The 11793-nt window shown below is 45.3% G+C and overlaps 1 protein-coding gene across 1 annotated transcript in view; it reads right to left on the reverse strand.

Annotated features, from left to right (window-relative positions):
• CHRM3 (cholinergic receptor muscarinic 3) overlaps positions 1–9995 on the reverse strand; it is a 263713-nt gene extending 253718 nt beyond the window's left edge. Inside the window, exon 1 of the mRNA XM_062573655.1 lies at positions 9936–9995. The gene's annotated coding sequence lies outside the window, so the exon portion shown is untranslated. The remainder of the gene's footprint in view (positions 1–9935) is intronic.
• Positions 9996–11793: the final 1798 nt, after the last annotated feature.

The following is an 11793-nucleotide window of genomic DNA, read 5'->3' on the forward strand; positions in this document are numbered from 1 at the left end:
CCTCCCCCCCCCCATACTCTCACAAATTGGTATTGTAGCCCCAGAGGCGCAACTAAGTTATGTGAAATATAAGAGAAATTTAGCTGTTGGCTCCTCCATCCACGAGAATTTAGCTCAAGATAGAAGTGCCCACACTAAGATAGCTGCAGAAGAAAACCAGAAGTTCCTACGCATGTTGCAGCAGAAAATAAACATGTGTTAGGGACTCAGTCTTTGCAGACATTGACTGAAGATTTTCTACGTGGTAAAAAATATGCAAAGTGGGTTTATCTCCTACCATTTTTCTTTCAAATAGGAAAAAAGCTTATTATTTTTATAAACCTTTTTTCAATCTTGCCTGCCTGTTTTTGCCTCTTTAGCATTCTCTTTAGCAAACAAACACAGCTTTCATCAAGTTGAGTGAGAATGAAAATTACTGACTCAGTAGTGAACAGTATAAACACCGTCTGCTTCTTCTAAAAAGCATAGTTCATCTTCACAAGTTTTCTTCATCCTCCATGCCTTTGCTGTCACAAAACACAACTGAACTTTTTGGATGGAGATACAGAATGGGAGGAAAAGTGACAGTCACTGTTGTTTCTAATTGGAAGTCCTAAAGGGCATTATGCTCTTTCAGTGAAAACTCTGTGTACGACTGAAAAGGAAAATTCTGACAGTCAGAACCACATCCCTACGACCATCTATCAATAGACAAGCCAAATGCTGTCTCCACTTCTGGTGATGCATTCCCTTACCACACTGCACTCTAAGCCAAGAAGAAGAGAACCAATACCTCAATCTACCAAGTCATCACTAGCCATTGACTACAGAACTGCAGTTTCAAAAAACACCTACAAAATATTCTCATTTCTTTGCTACTTATAGTAGTTCCCTTTGCACTGTACATCACTGTTTTTGGCCACTATTTTCTACAACACCAGCCTCCTTAGTAGATTTAGATATCCCTGAATTTACCTCAGTAGCTCCAGGTACAGGATGGAACATCAAGTTTTCATTTCTTCAATGCTCCTCATGAGCTCACTTTATCAATATGGCTTTGCTCATGCTCTCATTATTGCAAGATACCTTCCACGGTAAGAATTTTAGGAATAAAACTCAAGAGATCAAATGCTTTCCAACAAACTCAGAGGTAAAAAGGCACCCAGCATTTCTTCATTACAACCTTTCGTAATGCTCCTCTAGCTTTAATTACAGATTACAAATTTTCTTTAAGATTTCTCAGTTAACAAAGCTAGATTTCTGTGCCAATGAAAAATGAATAACCAAGAGATACAATCCAAAACTTAAATTGCTTTTAATATTTGTGTTCTATTGATTATTACTCACAAGGTTAACAGTCTGACCAGGAGAACCAGAAAAGGTGTTTTGGGGTGGATGGGTGGAATTAAACCTAAGAAAACATATCCCTACACTGTACAGAAAAGTCAGCCTTCTGAGGTTAAGGCCCTAGAAGGAAAGGAAGTCCAAGACAGCTGGTTAATATTCAAGCATTCCCTCCTCCAAGCTCAAGAGTGCTGCATCCCTATGAGTAAGAAATCCAGCAAAGGGGTCACGAGACCTGCGTAGATGAGCAAGGAGCTCCTGGCAAAACTCAGACGGAAGAAGGAAATATGCAGAATGTGGGAAAAGGGACAGGCCACTTAGGAAGAATATAGGAACACTGTCAGAGTAGGAAGGCTACAGCCCATTTGGAATTAAATCTAGCAAGGGATGTCAGGGGCAGCAAGAAGGGCTTTTTCATAATACATCAGTAGCAAGAAGATGACTAGGGAAAATGTGGGCCTGCTGCTGAATGGGGCTGGGGCCCTGGTGACGAAGGATTCAGAGAAGGCAGAGTTACTGTATGCCTGCTTTGCTTCAGTCTTTGCTGCTACGGCCAGCCCTCAGGAATTCCAGACCCTGGAGACAAGGGAGAAAGTCTGGAAAAAGGAAGACTTTTCTCTTGATTGAGGAGGACCACATTAGAGATCATTTAGGCAAACTTGACACCCACAAATCCATGGGCCCCAATGGGATGCACCCACGAGTACTGAGGCAGCTGGTGGGTGTTATTGCTAGGCCACTCACCATTATCTTTGAAAGGTCCTGGAGAACAGGAGAGGTGCCTAAGGACTGGGAGAAAGCCAGCATCACTCCAGTCTTCAAAAAGGGCAAGAAGACAGACCCAGGAAACTATGCGCCAGTCAGTCTCACCTCCATCCCTGCAATGGAAGAGCTCATCCTGAATGTCATCTCTAAGCATGTGGAAGAAAAGGTGGCCTTCAGGAGTAGCTGACATGGATTAACCAAGGGGAGATCATGCTTAACCAACCTGATAGCCTTCTGCGATGGAATGACTGGCTGGGTAGATGAGGGGAGAGCAGTGGACGTTGTGTACCTTGACTTCAGCAAGGTTTTTGACACTGTCTCCCATAACATCCTCCTAGAAAAGCTCAGGAAGCGTGGGTTAGACGAGTGGAGAGTGAGGTGGATTGAGAATTGGCTGAAAGGCAGAGCTCAGAGAGTCATCATCAGTGGCACAGTCTAGTTGGAGGCCTGTAGCTAGAGGTGTCCCCCAGGGCTCAGTACTGGGTCCAGTCTTGTTCAACTTACTTATCAGAAGGGACAGAGAGCTCTCTCAGCAAGTTTGCTGAGAATACCAAGCTGTGAGGAGTGGCTGATCCACCTGAGGGCTGTGCTGCCATTGAGAGACCTGGACAGGCTGGAGAGATGGGCAGAGAGGAACCTCATGAGGTTCAACAAGGGCAAGTGCAGAGTCCTGCACCTAGGAAGGAATAACCCAATGCACCAGTACAGGCTGGGGCTAACCTGCTGGAAAGAAGCTCTGTAGAGAAGGACCTAGGTGTCCTGGTGGACAACAAGCTGACCATGAGCCAGCAATGTGCTCTTGTGGGCAAGAAGGCCAATGCTATCCTGGGGTGCATTAGAAAGAGCATCATCAGCAGGTCAAGGCAAGTGATCCTCCTCCTCTACTCAGCCCTGGTGAGCCCACAGCTGGAGTACTGCATCCAGTTCTGGGCTCCCCAGGACAAGAGAGACATGAGAGACATGAAACTACTGCAGCAAGTCCAGCAAAACATTACTAAGATAATTAAGGGACTGGAGCATCTCTCTTATGAAGAAAGGCTGCAAGACTGGGGTCTGTTTAGCCTGGAGAAGAGAAGACTAAGAGGGGATCTTATCAATGTACAAAAATACCTTAAGGGAGGGTGTCAAGAGGATGGGGCTGGACTCTTTTCAGTGGTGCCCAGCGAAAGGACTAGAGGCAACTGGCAAAAACTGAAACACAGAAGTTCCACCTGAATATAAGGAAAAACTTCTTTATTGTGAGAGTGACAGAGCATTGGAACAGGTTGCCCAGAGAGGTTGTGGAATTTCCTTCTCTGGAGAGATTCAAAACCTGCCTGGTCCTGATCCCATCCAGTGTGCTTTAGATGACCCTGCTTGAAGGGGGGGGGGGGGGGCTGGACTAGATGATCTCCAGAGGTCCCTTCCAACCTCAATAATTCTGTGATTCTGTGGTTCTCATCCACTGAAGGAATATTATGAACAAGCCACCAGCTGTATGAGGTGAACAGAGAGCCTGTCCAGTGACTTCCCTTCCTGAAAGCCTACTGCTTCCTTCCCAGCATCTGTCCCACAGGCATCTTCTCCCCTCATCACCCAAGATCCTATTGTTCATATTTCTGGGTTGCCCTCCATCCTTTTTTCCCCTATTCTATACAGCATACAAGTTCCAGGCTCCAGGGCTTCTCCTTTGACTCTCCTCTTCATTTCCTTAATGCATAGTTTTCCTGCTATAAGCCTGCCCCATCCTTAGGCTCTTTCCTCACACAGCCTTCTTCCATTCCAATCAACATCCTAAAAAAAACCTTAGTCCCTCCTGAAAACATATAGACTTTAATTACCCCAAAACCTGTCCTAGACCATGGCACCAGTTATGGACTTGCAGTCCAAGAGAGGTCCCTTCCTTCACCGTTCTGCAGATATTTGGCCTCTTGACACCCCACTTACACCATCTGCTACATGCCTTTATGTATAACTTCCCTTGTCTGCCTATTATTGAGAATCTTGACAAGGTGAAATGCAAATAGCAATCCTCTTTATTTACACGAGAGAGAGAGGGATACTTCAGCTGGCCAGAAAGAAGAGACAAATAAGTATCTAACTCTGACTTCATGAATTGGGATTGTTTAATATCCAGCTATTCCTGAAGCCTACTGCCACACACCCACTGTTAAGGCTGAAGGAGAGTCATCCTCTGAGAGGAGACACAGTTTTAGGATGAAACATCATTATTACAGACAGATCTGCAGATTATTCCACAGAGTGATATATCTTTCCTCTGAAGAGATGAACAGTATGTTGTAATTATTTGGTTAGGACAAGTGTGCACCTTTGTACAGCAATTAGGAATGCTTAATAATAGGTAATTCTGAAAATGTTCAAGTTCTGTTCTTCCATGACAGTTTTGAGAGTCTGTGTTAATCCTTTCTTTAAAAGGAGAGAGAAAAAAAGTTCCTCATTCCTCTGAATAGTTCTTACTATTGTGCTTGTCTACACTGAGATTGAATTCTTCTACTAATTGTCTGCAGCAAATTTAGGAAGGATTTGTTGCTATAGCAATATTTTTGTGTTCATCCAAAAATTAATAATAAAAGCAGCAGCAATTAGTACTATTAATCTCTTTATTAAAGAAACACGTGAGAGGGCTGAAAGGCTTCTGGTCAAAACACAGTAAGATTTTGCACAGGTGACTACTGTAGAGCTTGCAGCTGCAAAACTAATCCTTTTGCGTCATCAAATTCTATATGCATATTTCATGCTTCTGTATGTTCAATCTTGCTGCCTTAATACCCCAAAACAGGGTTTCAGAAAGTTCTACAAGGAGATGGGGATGTGTACGCTTTCATACATAATGGCATCCTGCTGGATAAACTGCTCTAGATTAGCATATGGAAGGGAAATTTAATACTCTTCTGCACAGATTTGACATTGTTATTTCAATGTTTCACAGAGGCCTTTCTTTTACAGTTTTAGAAGAAACAGCTATGTTGCTTCAGGATAATGACCTACTCTCTCTCTTCCATTCCTGAGTAATGGCCATAAAGCTGACAAAGATTTTCCAGATTGTATGAAACCAAAGGATTAATTAATATTCTACACTAAAAATCACTATTATCTTACCAAATTATTTGTTTTTACCATAGTCCAGTACTCTCTCCAGGGTATTTAAGTTTTTAAGAGAGGTTTGTCTCTCTATTTATTTTAGGGTTGATTTATTATTTCAATTTCATAAAGAATAGTAGGGCTCTACATTACTGTTTATAATGCAAGGTTGAGGAAGTACAATGCTTTGCTTTTTCACTAAATATTTGGTAAGATTTCTTAATAGTACTGTTTTACTGTCTTAATAATGTACTTCTGTGACTGGAAACCCAGATAACTGATGAACTCAGTAGATTTCCGTATTTTGTAAAGGAAGTAGCATAGTTTTAAATTAGTGCCACATTAACCCTCATAGAGCTAACACACGTAGCCAACCCTCTGCAGACCTGACCTGCAAAGAGGTCCCTTCAGAGCTCCTGCGGTGCTCCAAGGCCATGGTGGAGTTCCTCATACTTGGCTTCTGCACACTGTCGACAGCGCTGTCAAGGAAGGCAGTGGGAGGCAGGATGGTACACCTGAACACTTCTGGCATTGGCATCTCTCCCCACATACCGTCCCTATTGCTCCTTATTTTAAAGACAATTTTTTTTTGTCTTCATCAAATAAAACACCGCCACTACAGTGAAGAATACTACAGTATTAGCAAGCTGTTCTATCACATACCTAATCCAGCATCCACGCATTCACTTGTACCCATCAGGCAAACATGATGCTACACAGCTGACCACACACCTTGAGATTAGATCATTTTCTGTAACAGCACCTCAGTAGAGGTATAGTAGAAGCTCCAAGTAAATTTTATTAATACATATTTTTCTGTCAAAATCTTCCTCCCTCTATTAATCTATAGAGCAACAAATAAGTCTCTGATTCCTTTGTATTCTAAACTTTTGCATTTCTTTTTTTCCCATGTGGTTATTCTGGGAATACAGAAGGACCAATTGTCAACTAAGTACATGAGGAGATTATCCTTATGTGCCACCATACTGGTTTCTCATTCAGGAAAAGAAAAAAAAATCAGTAGTACTCACTATAAAGCATAATCCTATCAATTGTTAAATGCGGCTAGACAGTTGAGTTGCTTTCACTGCACTGACATGAACTTCCTACAAAGTAGCAAAGCAGTCACAACATCCTAGCAATCAATACCAGACATAATGCCCACAACAAAAATTGGGCAAATTAGTAGATGGTTGGTCTGCGTAGAGATCTCCAATACTGTGGCTACGCTGATAGATTGCATCCAGCTAGGTGAACAAACCGCTATGCTTGCTGGCACAGAAGCTTTACAGAAGAAGCAATTGCTTTTTTGTTTTACTCCAACTGCAGAAAGAAAGTACAGAAAACAGACACTGACAGGTGGTTGCATTTGCCAATCACATCCAGCAAAAGGTGTTCCCTGTAATCTACAGTGCAGATGTACAAATGTTTCTCTGAACCTATCTCCATTAAGATTAACTTAGAGAAGTATCAAACTGCCTCTAGCTCTCATTTCAATTACTGAATAGTTGCAATTTGTATTATGAATTCCTTCTTTTCTCTTAACGCTTAAACATATCTTCCTTTACACTAATTGATATCTTGACCATGCAATCACATACTTTGAATATGTGAGCAGATTAATCTTCTATCCTCTCCTACTTTTACAGACAGTAATTTCAACAATTTACATTCAAGAGAATGGCTTCTCCCTACCCTCACTGAATCTACTAGCCAGACTTGCATTCTGAAGGCAACTGCTGTAGCACTCAACCAAAACACAAGGAGCAGGAAGTGCTGAAGCATGTATTTATCCTCTCTTAAAACAAAAACAAAACATAAACAACTCCTGGAGCATGAATTCCCAATCTAAATACAGCATGCAAGGTTTACACTAAAAACACTTGTTCAAGAGCACCCACAACATTGTCAGCAACATATTCCAGTTTATATTCTGCAACACTATTTATTTAATGAACTGTGAGTCACACAAAATGTTTTTGTTTGTCTACAACTCCAGTCAATACAAGCTTTACCAGCAACTTTAATGGACAGAATTTCCCACTTTACAGCAAAAGTGTAGTCTGAACTGAACTGAAGTTCCTCTACTGAGGAAAAACATAGAGCAAAGTCTAGGAGGATGCAGCAAAACTGCTGAAACTGTGCAAATCAGGCTACTTCTAGTGTTAGGAGACTCTTAATTACTTTACTAGTTTGGAAATAAAAACAGTACACTTCTTACACATTCACAAACTAAGGTACTTAAATATAGCTGAGGGTTTTGATAGTGATGGCATTGCATCTCTCTCCCCACATATCATCCCTATTGCTCCTTATTTTAAGGCCAATTTTTTTGTCTTCATCAAATAAAACACTGCCACTACAGTGAAGATTACTAGAGTATTAACAAACTGTTCTATCACATATCTAATCCAGCATCCATGCATTCACTTGTACCCAGCAGAGCTTTCATTGCTTTCAAATGCCTCACAGATATTTTGTCTCAGCCTCAAAGCACCGCATCTCTTCTGAGTACAATCCTCTCTTACTAGCAAATATGCCATTATTTCATAACAGTCAAAATTACTTAAGATCATCCAAATCACTTCAAACTTTCTTCTATCGTCAGACACCTTTTGCAGCAGTTCCCCTTCCTTTTTCAGCAGCATAATATTGTGTAAGTACAATAATTGCCAACACAGAAAGTATGCGCTTAAGCTTTCTGTCTGCTAAAATCAAGGCTGAGGGAGGAAGCAAAACACAAACATGAGAACCAAAATGTTTTAATATCTATGTGGGAGAAATTTTCACCTCAGTTATCGGAAGATTTTACTTAAGCATTTCAGGATTTGGTCCTGTAAACATATATAGCACTAACAGGCTAAACTCAAATATTAATGCAATGAAAGTGAGGATAAAAGGATAAAGCAATAACTGTGACTTTAGAGTAAAAACTAAAATAGGCATATAGGAAACATTTATTTTTTTTAAATCAGCATATAAATTAATGTAGGCATCTGAATACTTAACATTAATATATAAACCTGAAATTTAAGACACTCTCAAGTACTGTATTTGCAGTGTTTCACATAGTTATAGTTGGTTTTCACCATGAAAATCTACTTCTGAGACCACTACTCCAGAATATGTGATAAATTGGTAGATGAAGATTCTCTTGCTAAGAATAAGATGAAATTTAAATTTGTTTTAGTAATAGGAAAAAAAAAAACATATTGCACTTAATGTTACACAGTTATATGATATAAAATATGTAATTCAGCTCCTTCCAGAAAGTTAGTACTCATCTATGTAAAAGTGACTTGAATTTGCAATTTCAGTAATAAATTAGGTTGTATTTCTTCTGAATGACCCATGGAAACTGAATTTCTGTATTTGGTGGGGGACCTCAGCTGGCAGAAGAGACAAAGAAAAGTTGAAACCTGTTTTGATACAGCTGGCAGCAAATCAGATGAATTTCGTAATAGATTATCCCTGGAGTATTCCATTGCCTTGCTTCTATCATCCAGCAAAACTGTAGTATTCAAAATAGTCCAAGAGAATGGTCGTCAGTGTTTCAGTTCAAGTCAACCAATTCTTCGCTAAAGTTGAAGCCACTCTGTTAGTAGGCACATGACTTTAAAGTGAAAATAACTTACTTTGAGACCAAGAACTAGAATGCGTAGTCTTCATATTGCTCTGCAGGGCGACAATCTACGTGCCTCTGGTAATTAAAGAACTATTTCCCCCCAAAAGAATAAAAGAAAAAAAGAAAAACAAAAAAGAGAGACGGACAGACAGAGATGGAGACATCTCAGGACACGCAACAGCCAAAAGCCTTGCAACGCTGCTCTCACGTCAAGGAGAATTGCTACTGTGCGAGCGACTGCCCTGCTTGCATGCTGAGGCACCTTTCTGAAAGCTACCAAACTGGGCTTCTTTTCTGGAAACAGCAACATTACCTACTGCAAAGCTGTTCCAACACAAACAGGCAAACTAAACACTCAGATTAAACATACAGATGGAGATACTGGTTTTGCTTTATGGCATTCACTAACTTTGATGCATTAAAATAAAAAATAAAAAATAAAGTGGGAACGTCTCAATCGATGTACGCTATAGACACATCGACGCACGTCGCCCCGGCAAAGACGTCCTCGGGACTTATCTATCATCGGCACCTTCCCGGCTCTTCTTTGCCTTTTTTAAAGTTTTTCGAGGTGTGTCAGCAACACCGAAGTTGCAGTTCTTCGGTCGGTGACTACTTCTATATATGGGCAGCGCAGATATTGACTGGGATTTGCGTTTTGCCCGAGGCCACCGCAGGCAGTCGGCAGCCCGGGAGCCGGGGAAGGAGCCGCCGCGAGCAGACCCGCGGCTCCGCGCACCGCAGTAACACACCCGGGCGCCGCTGCCCGCGGCTGCCGCGGAGCGGGCAGCGGGGCTCGCTCCGCCGCCCGGCGGCGCCCGGGCCCCCGCGGCGCGGCCACTGCGCGCCCCGCCGCCCGCTGCCGCGCGGCGCCGCGCGCCGAAGCCCCCGCGCAACCCGCGCGCAGAGCCCGCGCCCCGGCCGCTCCGCGAATCCCCGACGGGGCGGACGGTGCCGCGCCTCGGCGTCCCGGCAGCGGCCCCCGGGGAAAGCGGCCGCCCCGCCGCGGGGGAGCGACAGGCACCGGGCGCCGCGGCCACCGTCCCCGCAACTTTTCCCCGTGGGCAGCCCCCGCCGCGGCTCCGCGCACACGAGCACAGCAAGCCGTGACACCCGCCCAGCGCGGTGCTCCCGCTCCTACCTGCCTCGTCCGCCGGCGCCCGGGCCACCTCCCGCCGCCGGCACCGCGCCGGGCGCTCCCGGCGGGCGGCGTCCAGGTGGCGTTAGGAGCGCGCTTCCCACGGGCGGCGCGCCCCCGGCGGCCGGCGCATCCCCCGCCGGGAGCGGGGCGCTGCGCACCCGGCGGCGGCCGCACCTGTGCCGGGCAGCGGCGCCTCCGCCTTCAGCCGCGGCGCCCCGGCACGCGGGGGCGCGCGGGGGGCCCGCGCTCGTGCCCGCGCCCCGCGCCCGCTGCTCGCTCGCTCGCGCCCGCCCCGCGCCGCCGCCGCCGCCGCCGCCGCCGCCGCCGCCGCCGCCCTCCCCATGCAGCCGCCGCACGAGGGGCGCCCTGCGCTCCGCCGGCTCCCGGCCGCGCGCGCCGCTCATTGGCCCGCCCGCCGTGACCTCACGGGGCAGCCCGCCCCGCCCCGCCCCGCCCCGGCCCGGCCCGGGCGGCGCGCGGAGCCGAGCGGGGCCGAGCGGAGCGGAGCCGAGCAGCGCGCAGGGACCGGCGGCGGCGGGCGGGAGTCCGGGCCGGGGCCGGGGCTCGACCCGCCGGGCGCGCCTCGGGAGCCGGCTTTAACCGACGTCCTTTGCCCTTCGCGAGCTGCCCGCGGCGCCGAAGTGACTCACGGAAAATGCGAGCGCGGAGGGAAGCGCCCCGGGGTTCTCCTCGCCTCCTCCTCGCTGCCGGTAGCGCTTGCAGCACGGTTGAAGCACGGGCGCAGCTATCGCTTGAAGACCCTGTGCTGCCGGTGGAAAGTAAATGGCCTTCTGCCGCGTGTTGAGTGTGCCTCCTGATGGGCCGCATAACACAGACCAACTCACATTCATCATACAGCCCCCTAATATATATTAGCGCAGCATTGATTCGTTCCTTGCTGCTTTTCCAAGATCTGCTTAAAATGCTGTCCCCTTTCAGCTGATGAGGACGTGCTGCACACCCAGACAAAGCCAGGCGGTGGTTTCATGTATGTTTATGCACAATTAAAACGTGTTGAGAGGAACCACAAGAACGCAGGAAATCTTTCGTATTTTAAAAGATCCCGCATATGTATGTGGTAAATTATTGCAGCAAGCTACAAGGTCTTCCATTTCACTTCTGTCATAAAAGATTAGTACGTTTAACTCGAAATCTTTCAGCACAAAGAAAGTTGACAATTTAGCACTTCATGTTCCTCACTGCTTGCTGTAAAATTGCTGGGGCACAAGGGAGCAGGGTGTGTTCTGTTTGTTAATGCCGATCATGGTTACATGTAAGACATAAGTCTACAAAGCGGTACCCTAGAAAATATAAATGAATCATTAAAATATCCTTCGGGGGGTTCTGATGCTCTATTAATTTTGTTACTAAGTTCTACCTTTGAAAAGAAATTTTATAAACTTGGGACGCGTCTTGTGCCTCGCGCATTCAGAGAACAAGGATTGCTGGCTTGTCTGAGATCCCACCAAATCGCAGCCAGCTCTGGGGATGGAGGTTTTTCTGTGCCGGATACGCTGCTCAAATGACAGCCGTGTAGTAGAGTTACTTGAGCCAGAAGCTATGTGCCGCACCCTGAGACCAGGATTTTCACAGAACGTGCCGCAGGATCCTTAACGACAAGCAGGCATGATCAGAGCCTGTGAGATGATATATGAAATTTGACTTACTAAATTTTCAGCACTTAAAAATACATATGAATTTTCTCTTTGCTGTTTTTTTAATTCAATCGGTAATTCTTATTACCTAAAAATATCTGTTGGGGGAAACACAAAAAATAGTTTCACGAAAAAAGATTTCTTGGTGTGAAAAGATTTCTCTGTTCTTGAGCTCTGCGTACATTCACTTTACCTCTCATCTA

This window comes from Rhea pennata, chromosome 3, assembly GCF_028389875.1.
Source record: "Rhea pennata isolate bPtePen1 chromosome 3, bPtePen1.pri, whole genome shotgun sequence".
Lineage (NCBI taxonomy): Eukaryota > Metazoa > Chordata > Aves > Rheiformes > Rheidae > Rhea > Rhea pennata.